The following is a 15818-nucleotide window of genomic DNA, read 5'->3' on the forward strand; positions in this document are numbered from 1 at the left end:
TTTTTTTTAATATACACTGATTTGTTATTTTCTCTAATATGTGTTAACAGTTCTTTTGTTTAATTACATTGAATTAAATTAAATATTTATTAAAAGATTCTAAATAAAGATTACAAAAAAAATTAATTTCTCAATTTCTTCCCAAGTAACACTCCTTGGGCCTACCATGGATTAAATCTTAATGATCCGTTGTACTAATTCAAAAAAATAATTAAAAAAATAATATACATAAAAAAAACTTACTAAGGCCTCGTTTGGGAACAGGCTAATTTAGTAACTTTTTGACTATTTGGTTAAAATATGAGCTAAAAAAAACTAATATGTTTGAGATGACTTTTTGACTTTTTACAAAAAGATGTACAAAAAATAGAGAGAAAAGAGAATTTTTGACTTTTTGATATGAATTATTAACTTTTTAACTAATTTAATAATTTTTTAACTTTTTAACTAAAAATGATAATTTCCAAACGAGGCATAAGGTGTGATCGCCACTGCTTATATCACCGCATAGCTCTATGGCCCGGTTTGATAAAAAATAAAAAATAAAAATTATCACTACTGTTGTATGTGTATCTATCTCCAATTGTAATGTAAGTAGTGACGTAGCTTAACTTGGAATTTTCCTTTTTAGATACATCGGAAACAAAAGCTTAACTTGGAATTAATCTTTATTTTTTTAACAAATGGATATGTAGCACATTTATATGAAATTTCACCACATCTATATCGAAGCTAAAAATAAGACCTCCAACATGTACTTATGATTAATCCCAACCAAAAACTGTAGAAACTCAAACTTAAATTTTAAATTAAGATTTAAAAAGTCTTAAGGGTTATTTGGGATATCCTAAATAAGTACATTTTTTTAACTTTTTAAACAAAAAAGTTAAAGGAAAAAAAAATGGTTGTCTGGGATAATTTTTTGACTTTTTACGAAAAAATGTGTATTAAAATATTGTATAAAATAATAAAATTACCATTTTACCCCTACTATATCTAAATGCCTACTGACTTGGATTGTCCAAGAAGCAGCAAATATGTATAAGAAGAGATTGCCTACAATCTGAGATCGGACTGGACGATACTATTCGGCCCTAGGGGCCCACCACGGGTCCCATTTTGATAATCGGAATAGTTCAATGTGTAGAACTCGTCGAGTATTATATGCCTGTAAAAAATTATATTAATCGGATATCAATAGCTATCTAATCAGATTAGTTTTTTGTCAACCGTTAATTTCTTTACCGTCCAATTTTTTTTACAAAATTGATTTGATCATATAGTTATCGATATCCGATCAACGTGATTTTTTACAAACATATAGTGTTCGACGAATTCTATACATTCAACGGTTCAAATTATCAAAATGGGACCTATGATGGGCCCCACGGCCTGAACAACATTGTCTTGTGTATCATGAGAAGTGCATCCGGTTGTCTAATGTGCACCAGCACTGCAGACAGCACATCACTTCAATACACTTTTTGACTTGTATATTTTTTTTTTGTAAATTAATTTTTTTTATAATTTTTTTTGTGAATAGTGATAATTGTTGAACTTTTTTAATAATTTTTTAGTTTTTAGTTTTCTATCTTTTTTCATGAATGCCAAACCAATCTTTACTATAAAATTAACAACAATGATTCATCCCACTAAAAACACCACCACTAATAGCACTAATGCATTAAAAAAGTAAAAAAAAAAAAAAAAATACAACTCCAAGACCAAAACATCACATCATTAATGGCGGGACCCACTGCCACCTAATTAGTGGGAGCACTAATTAGTGCTCCCAAGCATTTTTCTAAAATTAACCCTGTTGGTAGAATTAAGCTTTTTTTTTTATGAATACTAAAACATTGTTTGGCATATACTCACAAAAGTTAAAAATTTATTATTCTATTTAAATCATATTATTTTATTTAAATCATATTACCTTTTTACCACATCACTTCAAACCTAATCCATATTTTATAATAAATTAAAAAATATACTTATTTAGAACAACTCAAACAATTCCTAAACAATTGCACACACTTTACTTAAATGGGACCTCTTTTCCTTTTCTTTTTTCTTTTTTTTATGTATTTGAAGTAGGATCTCTTCCACTGACAACAACGTAATCATATATAAAAACCTTTTAGGTAATTACGACTTTTACTTTTAAGGGTATTGGTGGGGTTTTGATGATGTATTTGCCTACGTGGACTCAGTTTGATGACCATATCAATTGATTGTGCCCCTTTAAATGAGTAAAAAAAAAAAAAAAAAAAAAAAAAAATTTAAAGAAAAGGGTAAGAATGTTTGTGGGTACAAGTTTTTAAGTATTCTTAGTAATTTGTAAATATTTGTTATCTATGTAACAAAACAACAATGATTTAGATCATTAAAAAATACATCACTAATAGCACTAATACATTGAGAATGGTAAAAAAAATAAAAAAAAACAAGGCATAGAAAGTGGGCGGGGCCCACTGCCACATCATTAGTGCTCCTTTTAGTGCTCTACTTTTAGTGCTCCCAAGCATTTTTCATAACAAAGAAGTTCAGATTTTTACTCTTGATGGGACTTTTGTTCATTTGTCAAAATTTAAACCATTAGATTAATTCAATCTAAGGACTGAAAGCATCTCACTCACATCTCTCTTAACACACACCCTCTCTCCCTTTCACACTTACTCCTCTCATCTCTTTTTGTTTTCAAATTTTGAACTCTCTCTCTCTCTCTTTCTCCATCGGATGGAGCCACCGCAAAAGGGGAACAAGGGTTGAAAGGGAGTCCTCAATGCCAGAATAAAAGAGATCAAAGATTCAAAGATGGGAGTCGAAAAGGAAGTCCTCACTGCCAGAACCAGACCCAAGCCTGTCCCCGGTCAGATCACCACCGCCCATTGCACCAGCTACGGTTACTCCATCTCTCTCTCTCTTTCACACACAAGCCAATATGTATGTGTTTGTGTGTATTATATATGATTCCAAGATGTATATATATCCAAGATGTATATATATTGGGACAATTTTGAAAAGGATATGAAGAAGATTCTGAAATGCCAATGATGCTACTTTCCTCTTCTTTTGTTTCTTTTAACTTGCATTTAGAATCAATTTGCATTGGAGCAAGAGTTATTTCAAATATAGTGAACTGATTCTCCAAATTTTGAAGACTCCCATTTTCTTTCGATTCTTTAGATTTTGCATTGGAAACAATTATCACTGGACCTGGCGACAGTTTTGAAATGTTATACTCATCTTGAGTGATTATAACACTCTTGAAGTCCATCTCATTTGGCTTATTTGGATTATAACACTCTTGAAGTCCATCTCATTTCGATTCTTAAGATTATAACACTCTTGATTATAATACTCTTTCCCTTATTTGGCTTAGCACCATTAGGTGTAGATCCTGCAATACATTGTCGGCTCACTTTAGTTGTCAAAAAACATGCATTTGGATGAACTGAAATGCTGATCACAGATTTAAAGGAATGAAAATAATATTAAGCCATTAGAAAGCAATGAAGTTAAAAAATGTAGTTACATTTAACAAAAAAACCAATATAATAACTACCAATAGGGCTGTGTTTGTGTTTCTAAACCAGTATAACAACAAAACAAAAAAAAACTAATTAACAAAAATGTAGTTACATTTAACAAAACCAATACATATGTCCGATTTATTGAAACAACCGAGAATGGGGATTAATCTTCTATCCTATTAAATTGATTTTTTCCCCTCAACTTAAATTTGTTTTGTTTGATGTTCTTAACTTATATTTGTCAAAATCAGATCATTGATTTAAAGGGCTGTGTTTGTGTTTCTAAGGGCCGTGTTTGCCAATAAATCTTCTATCCTGTTTGGCCAATCGGACAATTTTTTTATATCTGTTTCTAAGGGTTGTGTTTGCCAATAAAGGGTTGTGTTTGATTTGATCTAAACAGTTTTTTTATTTCTATTTAAACCCTCAGTTTGTTGTCATATTTTTTGTTCATCTTAGTTTGTTTATCATATTTTTTGTTCATCTTATTTTCTTTGTTCATCTTAGTTTGTTGTTCTTTTCTCTCATCTTAGTTTCTGGACTGTTGGATTAATCAAGAAATCAAATATTTTGGGAATTAATCAATAAGTAAAACAATATTTTGGGGATTAAGTCAAACAATATTTTGGGTCAGATAGTTGTTGCCAATTAGACCAATATTTTGTGTTTTTGGCCAATCAAATATATATATATATATATATATATATATATATATATATATATATATATATATATATATATGTATGTATTTTGATCCCAATATATAAAATTTTAATTATTTATTTTGATGATTATATAAAAACGCTGGCACTTATAAAATTTTATTTTGATGATATTTTGGTGATATTATTTTTTTTGGATTTTTAATTATATACAAAAACACTTATATAAAATAAATAGAGAGAATGGGTTGATTTTTTGACTTTTTAGCTAATTTTCCTATTCGTAAACAAATTAATCTATTTTTTTTTTCTTTTCTCCTTGAATTAATAGGTTGATACGGTAATGTTATACAAATTAACAACCTTACAATTTTTTTTACTTATTGATGTCACACTTAGTGCATGTTTGATTAATAGTATTATAGCATAGGATTAAGATTGTTAGTATTAACCAGATTCAATCTAACGAAATTAGTGAATATTAAGAGGGGTTGGGGATCATAAATGGATACATAATAAAATGGTTATGCCACGAATTTGATTGGATAACGAATCTTTCACTAATTCATTTTATTATTAATCATGTTAATCAAACAAGGCCTTATTATGTTATTAAAGTGGTACTATTTCAGATTTTGAGTTTTATTTATTGCATAAAACACCAGTTCATAAAAAATTGGTAAGATTTATTAGTTTGTATAAGATTTTGATAACCTCTACGATTTTTCGTATTTTGAAAATAATGCATGATAATTTCATTTGGAATGCTATTATATACACACCAACCAATCAAATAATGCTTCAATAATATTTATTCTAATTTTTGGATATCTTTTATTTCAATAATCTTTAATTTCCGACATGTTTCAATAATCTTTAATTTCAATAATCTTTAATAATCTTCGAACATCTTTTGTTTCAATAATATTGACAACAGATTTGTCCAATTTAATTGCTTCATTGATGTTTACAATTTGTGATTGAAACATTGTGTCTGAAGTATTGTGGACTTCCTTAAGACATTTCATATTGAAACAAGGTAGAGATGTGGTAAGTATGGAAACCTGGGCTTTGGTTGGTTAGTTGTGTAGGAAATTTATAAGTCTGGTTTTTTTTTTTTTCCCCTTACAATTATCATTATTTGGGTTTATTTTACAATTATCATTTTTTTTCAATCTTGATAAGACATCTCTTTTTTTCAATCCTAAGAAGACATGTGTCTTAAATGGCAATAGATTTTTGAACTGAAATTAATGTCCAATATTTTTGTAAATTACTTTCGTAAATTATACTAATAGATTTTATCATTTTCGTAAATTACTAGATTGCCATGTTTCAGCCTTATTGGGGATATACATACAAGTTGATATGAAGACCTTTCGAAAATTGATGAGGCGTTAGTAAGAATTGTGGGAAAGAACAAATTTGAAGACATTGTCAAACACATATTTTTGTAAAGTATACACATTTTGTAAAACAGACGATAGCTATGATCCCCTTTTTGTAAAGCTTTCCACCGATGTGGACTTTGTTGCATTCCCAATATTTTTGTAAAGCCTTTTATTTCTCAATATTTTTGCATTTCCAGTATAGCTAAGTTTGGCTTATGTGTATTTAATATAATGTTTATTTGGATTATGTAGTGGCAAATTTTATTTTATTTTTTTACCTCCAATTAATTTAATGGCTTTGTTTTTGTCTGGGTGTTTTGGGGACATCTTTGTATGGGTGTTTGGGACATCTCCGTATGGGTCATCTCCGTATGGGTGTTTTTTAGGTGTGTTTGTTTTCATGCATAATTGTTGATTTCTCATATAGAATATGTTTCTTTCTTATAATAGGTTTCATGCTCTTTTGTACCAATGAAATGTATCTAAGGTCAGCTGCATCTCATGTTCCTTTTGAAAATTTAGTATTGTTTGATATTATTCTGCTTTTAAAACTCCATACCTTTTGTTTTCCTTTTGTACTTATAAATGCACAATTTATCGATTATTCTAGGGTGGATTTGAGCAACATATTCTTGGTACTTATTAATAGTTGGAGCTATTTGATTTTTATTTAAACAGTTTTTTGTTTTTGTTGCAATATATGTTTGTATTATTTCATTACACCATGTTAACCCATTAAAGGTATCCTAATTCTTTAATAGAGTAATTGGCTTCCATTGGGAATGAAATTGTGTAAGATTTTTTTTTAGTTCATGAAATTTTTAAAGATTTAACAATGTCATTTCTAAGATTTAACATTGTCATTTCTTATTGCATAACATTTGTTTATGATGCACTGCAATATGGCATATGGTTGTTTGGTCTATTTATTACTTCCATTTTTTAAATTATTATTTTTAAATTTTTTTTTTTTAAAGTTTAACAGGGGAGCTCTGTTTTTGGTTAATTTGCTTTTTCTTTTTGTTTTTGTTTTTGTTTTTGTTTATGAAAGAGATCATGCTTTAATTACACTCAAAAGTCATTTGTTCAACCCATTACTTGATTGGTATATTCAATTACAACTCTATGTTTTGACATGTGTCTTGGATATTGTTGACTTGGTTAAATGGATTTGATATAACATGATGACTTGGTTACTGTGGGGATATATTTTTTGGATACCAACACGTGGCATGGCGACGCCGACGTGTCAGCCGAAGTGCCACGTGTCGTGGTAGTTACGCCAAGGTGATCTCGGAGTTGCCGAGGTTATCTCCGAAGATATCGGAATCCGAGATAAGCGGATAAGGGACAAGAGTCCTAGGACAACGAGGAGACTTAGCCAAAATAAGGATAAAGCTCTTAGGAAGTTTATCTTTATCTCTTGAAGAATCCAAAGTAAGTATTAAATTGGAGTCCATAGAAGTCAGGCTTCTAGTAGGACTTGGATTGAGTAAACTATAAAAGAGAGGCACCCCCATGGGTCTAAGGTACGCAGTTTTATACTTAAGCTTGTGAGTTTAGCACTTGATTATCTTTGAGAGATATACTGACTTGATCGTCGGAGTGCCCTCGGGTGGAAGAGCCACCGCCGGAGCCTTTTCTTTCTGTTGCAGGTTTGCTGAAGCCATCTATTCTGCCAGTGCTCTCCAGCTGATTACTAGGCGGGCAGTGTGGTCAGATTTTCTCCCACACAATTTGGCACCGTCTGTGGGAATCTTAGAAGAATAGATGGCCAGTGACGGACAAAGGAAAAACATTGGGGGCGAAACTACTGCTGGAAGTGGTAGACCAATCGACCTTGACGTTGAAGGAGACAACCACAGTACAGAAAATCATGACCAGGGCCACGGAGAAAAAGACGTCGGCCAGGAGGGCGACGCTTCAAAAAGGACAAACCAAAGCAAGTACTACAACGAAGATAACCTTCAGGTTTGGAGGGATAGGTGCCTACGAAGGGATGAGGAAGTAAAAGACTTGGCAAACAAGCTGGCAGACCTACAGTCAGTGGTCAACTTAATGATGCAAAACAATGTTATGCAGCCACCATACCCGCTGCAAGATACGCTGATGCCAGCGATTAATACCCAGAAGGGAGGGAGAAAAGCAATCCCCGAAGCCCCTCAGCACACCAGGAGTGGAAGCCACTCTCACTGACGTTCCAGGAAAGTCGGACGAGAGGAACCAAGGCAAGAAGAGTCCCGAAGGACACATCGCATGAAGGATCCAGGGCCCAAAGAACATCGTCATGTTCAAGGGCAAGCACTCTGCTTTGACACAACCCATGGAGAAAGATCGAAACGGGCCCACCACGAGGCCGAAAGTAGTGTGCCAAAAATATTGAAGTCTAGAGATAGCCGAGCTCCAGGTAAGAGTAAGGAAGACTTGAGGGACTACTTCAAAAGGAGGCAGTAGAATGTTGAAGCCGAGGTCATTTCCAAAGTTAAGCCGAGAACACCATTCTCGGTGGAACTGGACAAATTTGAAGCACTAACGAGATTCAGTATGCCGAGGTTCCAAATTTATGATGGTAAATCAAACCCCAACTTTCATGTTGGACTATACCTGAACTCAATGGCATTATACAGTGGGAACGAGCCGTTGCTCTGCAAAATATTTCCCTCATCCTTTGGGGAAATTGCATCCGATTGGTTCCATAAGCTACCAAAGGGAAGCGTGAAGACATGGGAAGGCCTGGCCGAGATGTTTGTGGCCAGGTTTGTAACGAACAAACTACAGCCCTTGAGGGTCGACGCCCTGATGGCTTTAAGAATTACCAAGGAAGAAGGCCTTAAGGCCTATGCGAAGAGATACTATGAGGTGTTCAATCGAATACCCGAATGCAACCAAGAAGTGACAGTCGTATCTTTCAAGAACGGCCTCAAAGATGACTGCCCACTACGGAAGTCTTTAGCAAAAACACTGCCAAAAAGCATGGAAGAACTCATGGCAAGAATTGAGAAGTACGCCAAAGCCGAAGAAGATACATCGGGAAACAAAGAGATAAAGCAGGAGAAAGGAAACGGCTCACCGAAGCGAGGCCGAGGTAACAACGGACCGACCAAACAAGAAACAGAATTGAAGGGTAAACAGGCAGTGACGACGGTATTCCAAATTCCTATCCATAAAGTCTTGGATCAAATACGAAACCAACCCTATTTCAGACCTCCAATAAGAACACCAGGGGAATTCATGGGAAGGAACGTTGGTAGGCGTTGTGCTTACCATAATGAAGAAGGGCACCCAACTCAGGGTTGCAGAGCCCTAAAAGCACACTTAGAAGACTTGGTAAGACAAGGCCATCTGAGGAACCTTATTGATGAAGCCAGGACAAGAGAAGAACAGGCAAGATTGCCACAAGCACCGGCAGCTCCACCACCTCCAGCACAGCAACCACAGGCAAGAGGGCCAAGGGTGGTTAATGTGATCCACTCAAGGGTCAACGAGAACGAAATCAGAGGAGAAACCCAGAGGGTAAGGCATTTACAGCATGTCTACCAAATCTGGGAAAAAAGACCTCGGCCTGAAGAAAGCCAAGGACCAATGATAACCTTCACTGAAGCCGACCTAGAGATGGTACAGCATCCGCATAATGATGCCTTGGTAGTATCAATCCAGGTTGGAGAATGCCAAGTAAAACGCATCCTAATAGATCAAGACAGCTCTTGTGACATCATGTATATCAGATGTTACAAGGAGCTGGGCCTTCATCTTGACGACCTGGAACAATCCAGCAACCCTATGGTCGGCTTCAATGGAACGCCGACATGGCCACTGGGCGCAGCAAGCGTGGAAGTGCAAGATGGTACTAAGAAGATCAAAACAGAATTTATGGTGATTGACACACCCTCACCATATAACATCATCTTGGGAAGACCATGGTTGCATGCAATGGGGGCAATTCCCTCAACATTGCATCAACTACTACGGTTCCCCACAGAGCATGGAATTGAAGAAGTCAGAGGAGATCAACTGCAGGCAAAAAGTTGCTCCATGGCAGCAACGAAGTCCACTTGCAACATTCGAGAGCCAAAAGAGGCAGAAATTGAAAACGAGGACATGGGGGTCCTAGATGATGTCGGCAAGGAGCCAACCAAAAAGAGTAAAGAAACACTAAAGAAAATTCTAGTCCAGGAGGGCGACGAAGAACGTTTCTTTCTTCTCGGTTCAGGCTTAGCCGAAGAAGAGGAAAGAGAACTGGAAGATTTTTTGAGAGCCAACATTGAGGTGTTCGCCTGGACACCTTATGAAATGCCTGGCATTGACCCCGAGGTCACTTACCACAGACTGAATGTCGACAGGTCGGCAAAACCTGTGATTCAACGAGCCAGAAGACCGACGTTGATGCACATCGAAGCAGTAGAAGAAGAAGTAGACAAACTTCTGGAAGCCAGGGCCATCCGAGAAGTTCACTACCCGACATGGCTGTCCAACACAGCAGTAGTGAAAAAGAAGAACGGTAAATGGAGGGTCTGTGTAGATTTTACCAGCCTCAACAAAGCCTGCCCCAACGACAGCTTTCCTCTGCCCAAGATTGACCAGCTGGTAGATGCAACTTCAGGGCACGAAAGGATGAGTTTTTTGGATGCATACAGGGGGTATCACTAGATTGCCATGTACCCACCAGACGAGGAGAAGACTGCGTTCATCACCCCTAAAGGCTTGTACTGTTACAAGGTAATGCCTTTTGGGTTGAAAAACGCAGGAGCAACTTACCAAAGGTTAGTAACAAATATGTTCAAGCACCTGATTGGCAAAACGGTAGAAGTCTACATCGATGACATGATCGTGAAGACCAAGGAATCTAAGGGTCATCTTGTCGACCTAAAAGAGGTCTTTGATATACTCAAAACATACCAGCTCCGACTCAACGCATCAAAGTGCGCATTTGGAGTTGGATCAGGTAAGTTTTTAGGGTATCTGGTAACGAGAAAGGGCATTGAGGCCAGCCCAGACCAAATCAAGGCCATCCTAGAGCTGCAGAGCCCGACGTCGGCAAAACAGGTTCAAATGCTTACTGGAAGGGCCGCAGCCCTAAACAGATTCATCAGCAGAAGCTCAGATAAATGCAGACCCTTCTTCAACTTGGTAAAAAAAGCCACAGACTTTCTGTGGACAGAAGAATGCGAACCCGCTCTAACCAACCTAAAGAAGTACTTGACCACAACTCCGGTTCTTTCCAATCCAGAACCAGGGGAAGAACTGTTTTTGTACTTGGCAGTTTCAGAACACGCAGTAAGTGCAGTACTAATCCGAGAAGAAAAAGGAGAGCAAAAGGCGGTTTACTATGTAAGCAAAACCTTGGCCAGCGCAGAAACAAGGTATCTACCACTAGAGAAATTAATGCTAGCCTTAGTAATAGCTTCAAAGAAGTTGAACCATTACTTTCAGGCGCACAAGATTGTGGTCCTAACAGAGCATCCACTGAAATCCTTGTTGCAAAAGGAGACTTAACAGGAAGGATAGCAAAATGGGCAGTAGCCCTGGGTCAGTATGACCTGGAGTTCAGGCCGAGAACAGCAATTAAAGGCCAAGTTTTAGCCGACTTCATGGCAGAATTCATGCCCGAAACCATCGAACATCGGGCTCCGTTGAGCCAGGATGAGCATTGTCCCAGCAAGCAAGGAGAATCCCAGCCAAACGCAAAAGATCAAAGGAAGGAAAAGCTCAGACCCTACAACATCTAAATTGGCGACTCATTCAAACTGTTCGTCGATGGGAGTTCGAACCGACAAGGAGCAGGGGCAGGAGTACTGCTGATATCTCCAGATAGAGAAATAATAGAACAGTCCATCCGTTTGGGGTTCAAGGCCTCAAACAATGAAGCGGAATACGAAGCATTAATTGCAGGGCCAAAACTGGCAGCAGCAGCAGAAGCAGATGAGGTAATAGTTTTTTGTGATTCACAACTTATTGTTAACCAGTCAACAGGTGAATTTGCAGCCAGGGACGAAAGGATGTCGGCATATGCAAAAGAGGTCATTAGATTGGCAGCCCTATTTCAGAACTGCCGACTACTCCAAGTTAGCCGAGATGACAATACCCACGCCGACGCGTTGGCTTACCTGGCAAGTTCAATTCAGACTGGAAAAACAAGAACAATTATGATCGACTACATGTCGGGCCCGAGCATAGAACCAGAGAGCACAAAGCAGCAAGCAATGTGTGTGGACATGGGGCCAAGCTGGATGGATGCAATTATTGCATTCCTGAAAGAAGGAAAGTTGCCAGAAGATCGTAAGGAGGCACACAAAGTCAGATTGAAATCTGCAAGATTCTGTCTAACAGAAGATGGACATATTTACAGAAGATCCTTCGCTGGACCCCTTTTAAGGTGCGTACACCCTTTGCAGGTTAAAGATTTCCTATATGAAATTCATGAAGGAATTTGTGGAAGCCACGCTGGGGGCAGATCATTAGCCCATAGGGCCATTACCCAGGGGTATTGGTGGCCCTATATGCAAAAGGATGCTGAAGCCTACGTGAAGAAGTGTGAACAATGCCAAAGGTTTGCATCTTTAATACATCAACCAGCTGCTGACCTGAACCCAGTATCCAGCCCTTGGCCGTTTGCCCAATGGGACATGGATCTTGTCAGGCAACTTTCCCAGGCAACTGGGCAGAGAAAATACCTGCTGGGGGCAACAGATTACTTTACCAAATGGATAGAGGCAGAACCTCTTGCCAAAATCCAAGATGTGGACGTCAAGAACTTTATATGGAAAAACATCATCACCAGATTTGGGATTCCAAGAGCAATAGTTGCCGACAACGGAACACAGTTTGACAGCAAACTCATCAAGAACTTTTGTGCAAAATTCAAGATCAAAAATTACTTTTCAACACCAAGTTTTCCCTAAAGTAATGGGTAAGCAGAAGCATCCAACAAAGTAATTCTGGATGGAATAAAGAAGAGGCTGCAGGCAGCAAAAAGAAAGTGGGTAGACGAATTGCCCAACGTGCTTTGGGCATATCGGACTACGCCGAGAAGATCAACTGGGGAATCCCCCTTTGCCATGGCTTATGGCACAGAAGCTGTCATCCCATTGGAGATCGGCATCCCAGGGATCAGGACCCAGGGAGTAGAGAATGGCACTAACGACATCCTCTTAGCCCGAGAACTGAACCTTTTAGAAGAACGAAGAGAAAAGGCTGCAATTCAGCTAGCAGTATACCAGCAACAACTTGCTAGAGCTTACAACAAAAAGGTCAATTCAAGAGATTTTCAAGTCGGCGACCTAGTCTTGAGAAAAGTCGTCGGCAACAAAAAGGATCCCAGAGAGGGCAAGCTTGGCCCAAACTGGGAAGGACCCTACAGAATTACTTCGGTATTAGGCAATGGAGCTTATCGGCTTGAAGATAACGAGGGCAAATCACTACCAAGACCTTGGAACACTTGTAATTTGAAATTCTTCTATCATTAGATGTGCAGTATTTTTTTCAGAGTTCTTTCAACACATATGACTGATAAAATTACATACTGATGTTTTTGGAGACATAAATAATGAGAACCCAAGTAGAACTCAGGTTCACATTGGGGATAGGAAGAAGAAGAATGCGTTTACCACTTGTTGAAATTTGTAGCAATTTACAAGTTGGTTAAACCAAGATAATGTTTAAAACTGAAATTAAACCGAGATGATGCTTAACCGAAGTTAAGCCAAGATGATCCCTTATCTTCACTTGTTGAAATTTGTAGCAATTTACAAGTTGGAGTTAAGCTAATTCCTTATCTTCGCTTGTTGAAATTTGTAGCAATTTACAAGTTAGAGTTAAGCTGATTCCATATCTTCACTTGTTGAAATTTGTAGCAATTTACAAGTTGGAGTCAACACATATGACTGATAAAATTACATACTGATGTTTTTGGAGACATAAATAATGAGAACCCAAGTAGAACTCAGGTTCACATTGGGGGTAGGAAGAAGAAGAATGCGTTTACCACTTGTTGAAATTTGTAGCAATTTACAAGTTGGTTAAACCAAGATAATGTTTAAAACTGAAATTAAACCGAGATAATGCTTAACCGAAGTTAAGCCAAGATGATCCCTTATCTTCACTTGTTGAAATTTGTAGCAATTTACAAGTTGGAGTTAAGCTAATTCCTTATCTTCGCTTGTTGAAATTTGTAGCAATTTACAAGTTCGAGTTAAGCTGATTCCATATCTTCACTTGTTGAAATTTGTAGCAATTTACAAGTTGGAGTCAAGCTGATTCCTTGTCTTCACTTGTTGAAATTTGTAGCAATTTACAAGTTGGAGTCAAGCTGATTCCTTATCTTCGCTTGTTGAAATTTGTAGCAGTTTACAAGTTGGAGTCAAGCTGATTCCTTATCTTCACTTGTTGAAATTTGTAGCAATTTACAAGTTGGAGTTAAGCTGATTCTTTATCTTCACTTGTTGAAATTTGTAGCAATTTACAAGTTGAAGATAAGCCGAGATTACTGTTTCTCTTCACTTGTTGAAATTTGCAGCAATTTACAAGTCGAAGTGAAGCCAAGGTTATAGTTTGCAACTTATAGCAATCTACAGGTTGATCCAACCAAAGAAGATGCTTAACACTTGTTGAAATTTGTAGCAATTTGCAAGATAATGTTAAGCTGACATGTGATCATCCGTCGAAATTTACAGCAATTTACAGGTTGAAGTAAAAGCTAAGTATATTGTTCAAACACTTGTTGAAATTTGCAGCAATTTACAAGTAGACCATTATTTAACATTTGTTATAACTTGAGAACAGTTTACAGTATATGTTAACACTTGTTGAAATTTGTAACAATTTACAAGTAGGTTAGACCGAGATCACTGTTTACATACTTGTTGAAACTTGAGAAGAAACTTACAGAGTTAATATTGAATAGTATATGTTAAACACTTGTTGGAATTTATCAAGAGTTTTCAGGTCTGTATCTTGCCAAAGTAAAGTTTGATGTTGTTATACCCGAGGTATGTAACCCCGAGGAGATTGCACAAAGGTGGCAAAATATAGAAGGTATACAACCATGCAGAAGCAAATCAAAGAGAAATTAAAAGATTGAAGCGTCCATAAAAAAAAACAATTGCAGTTATATACAAAGGAAGGCACATCGGCCATAAAAGGAAGTTTGCATTGTTCAGAAAACAAAACAGAGTATAAAAAGGCAAGGAAATAAAGACATTCAAATCAGGATTCTTCAGCATTAACAGCTGGAGGCGCTGGGACCTCAGAAGATTCTGGTGGAACCTCCTCGGCAATCTTTTCTGCTTCAATCTCGGTTTCAATCTCTGCAAGCGTTTCATCAAAACTTTTTTCGGCTGGAGGAACGTCGGATGATGCTTGTTCAGGAGTTGCCTCCTTAATAACCTGCTCATCCTCTTCATGAGTCAGGTCTAGGATTTGATCATCTTGAGGAAGAGATTGGGTCTTATCGGCATCCTTGGACTTCCTTACTAGAGCATCACCGTCATCCTTATCCTCATCTTCGACTTTAGACTCAGACTCAGATTCTTCTTCAGCCTAACTTGGAGGTGGAAGAAGAGGAAATGGGAGAGGAATAGCTTCAGCCTTGCGCAACGGCGAGTCATCTGGGATGTTGAGCTTTTTGGCAAGGGCCATCCAACCAAGGGAGAAGCCCCTGTTGCATGCCTGCTTAACTTGAAGTTTGTATTCCTCAGTGACGTCGGTCATGCCCTGGGCGTAGGCCTTCTCACCAACTTCTTTGATTTCGGCTTTTTTTGTGGCCAGAGCCTTCTGAAGCTCTTTCTCAGCTTGGGCTATTTTTTATTTAAACTCCTTCTTTTCAGCTTCAGTAACTTTTCTAATAGCCTCAACAGACTCCGCTTTTTCTTCGGCCATCTGCTGGGCCTTAGTTGCGGCCTCGGCCTGATCTTTCAATTTCTTCATCTTTGATTCAAGAGATTTACTATCCTTTTTTAGGGCAGAAACCTCCTTCTTCATGTCGGCCACTCTTTGCCGATTTTCAAAAGATTGCATTGAAAACGAATGGGCGTGCTGGATGGCCTGAAAGAAAACAGAAGTGTTAGAAAATCTTCTAAGTATGAAGCAGAAAGAAAAGACAAAACAGGAAACACTTACTTGAACGGAGTGCTGGAGCATTAGCGCATAGTTCTCATACTCGTTGTACCCAGCATTTCGCTCTAGATCGCTTGGAAGAAGAAGAGCAGTACTGAGGGCGACACCGACATTAATGT

This window comes from Camellia sinensis, chromosome 12 (assembly GCF_055761805.1).
Source record: "Camellia sinensis isolate YWXY chromosome 12, ASM5576180v1, whole genome shotgun sequence".
Classification (NCBI taxonomy): domain Eukaryota; kingdom Viridiplantae; phylum Streptophyta; class Magnoliopsida; order Ericales; family Theaceae; genus Camellia; species Camellia sinensis.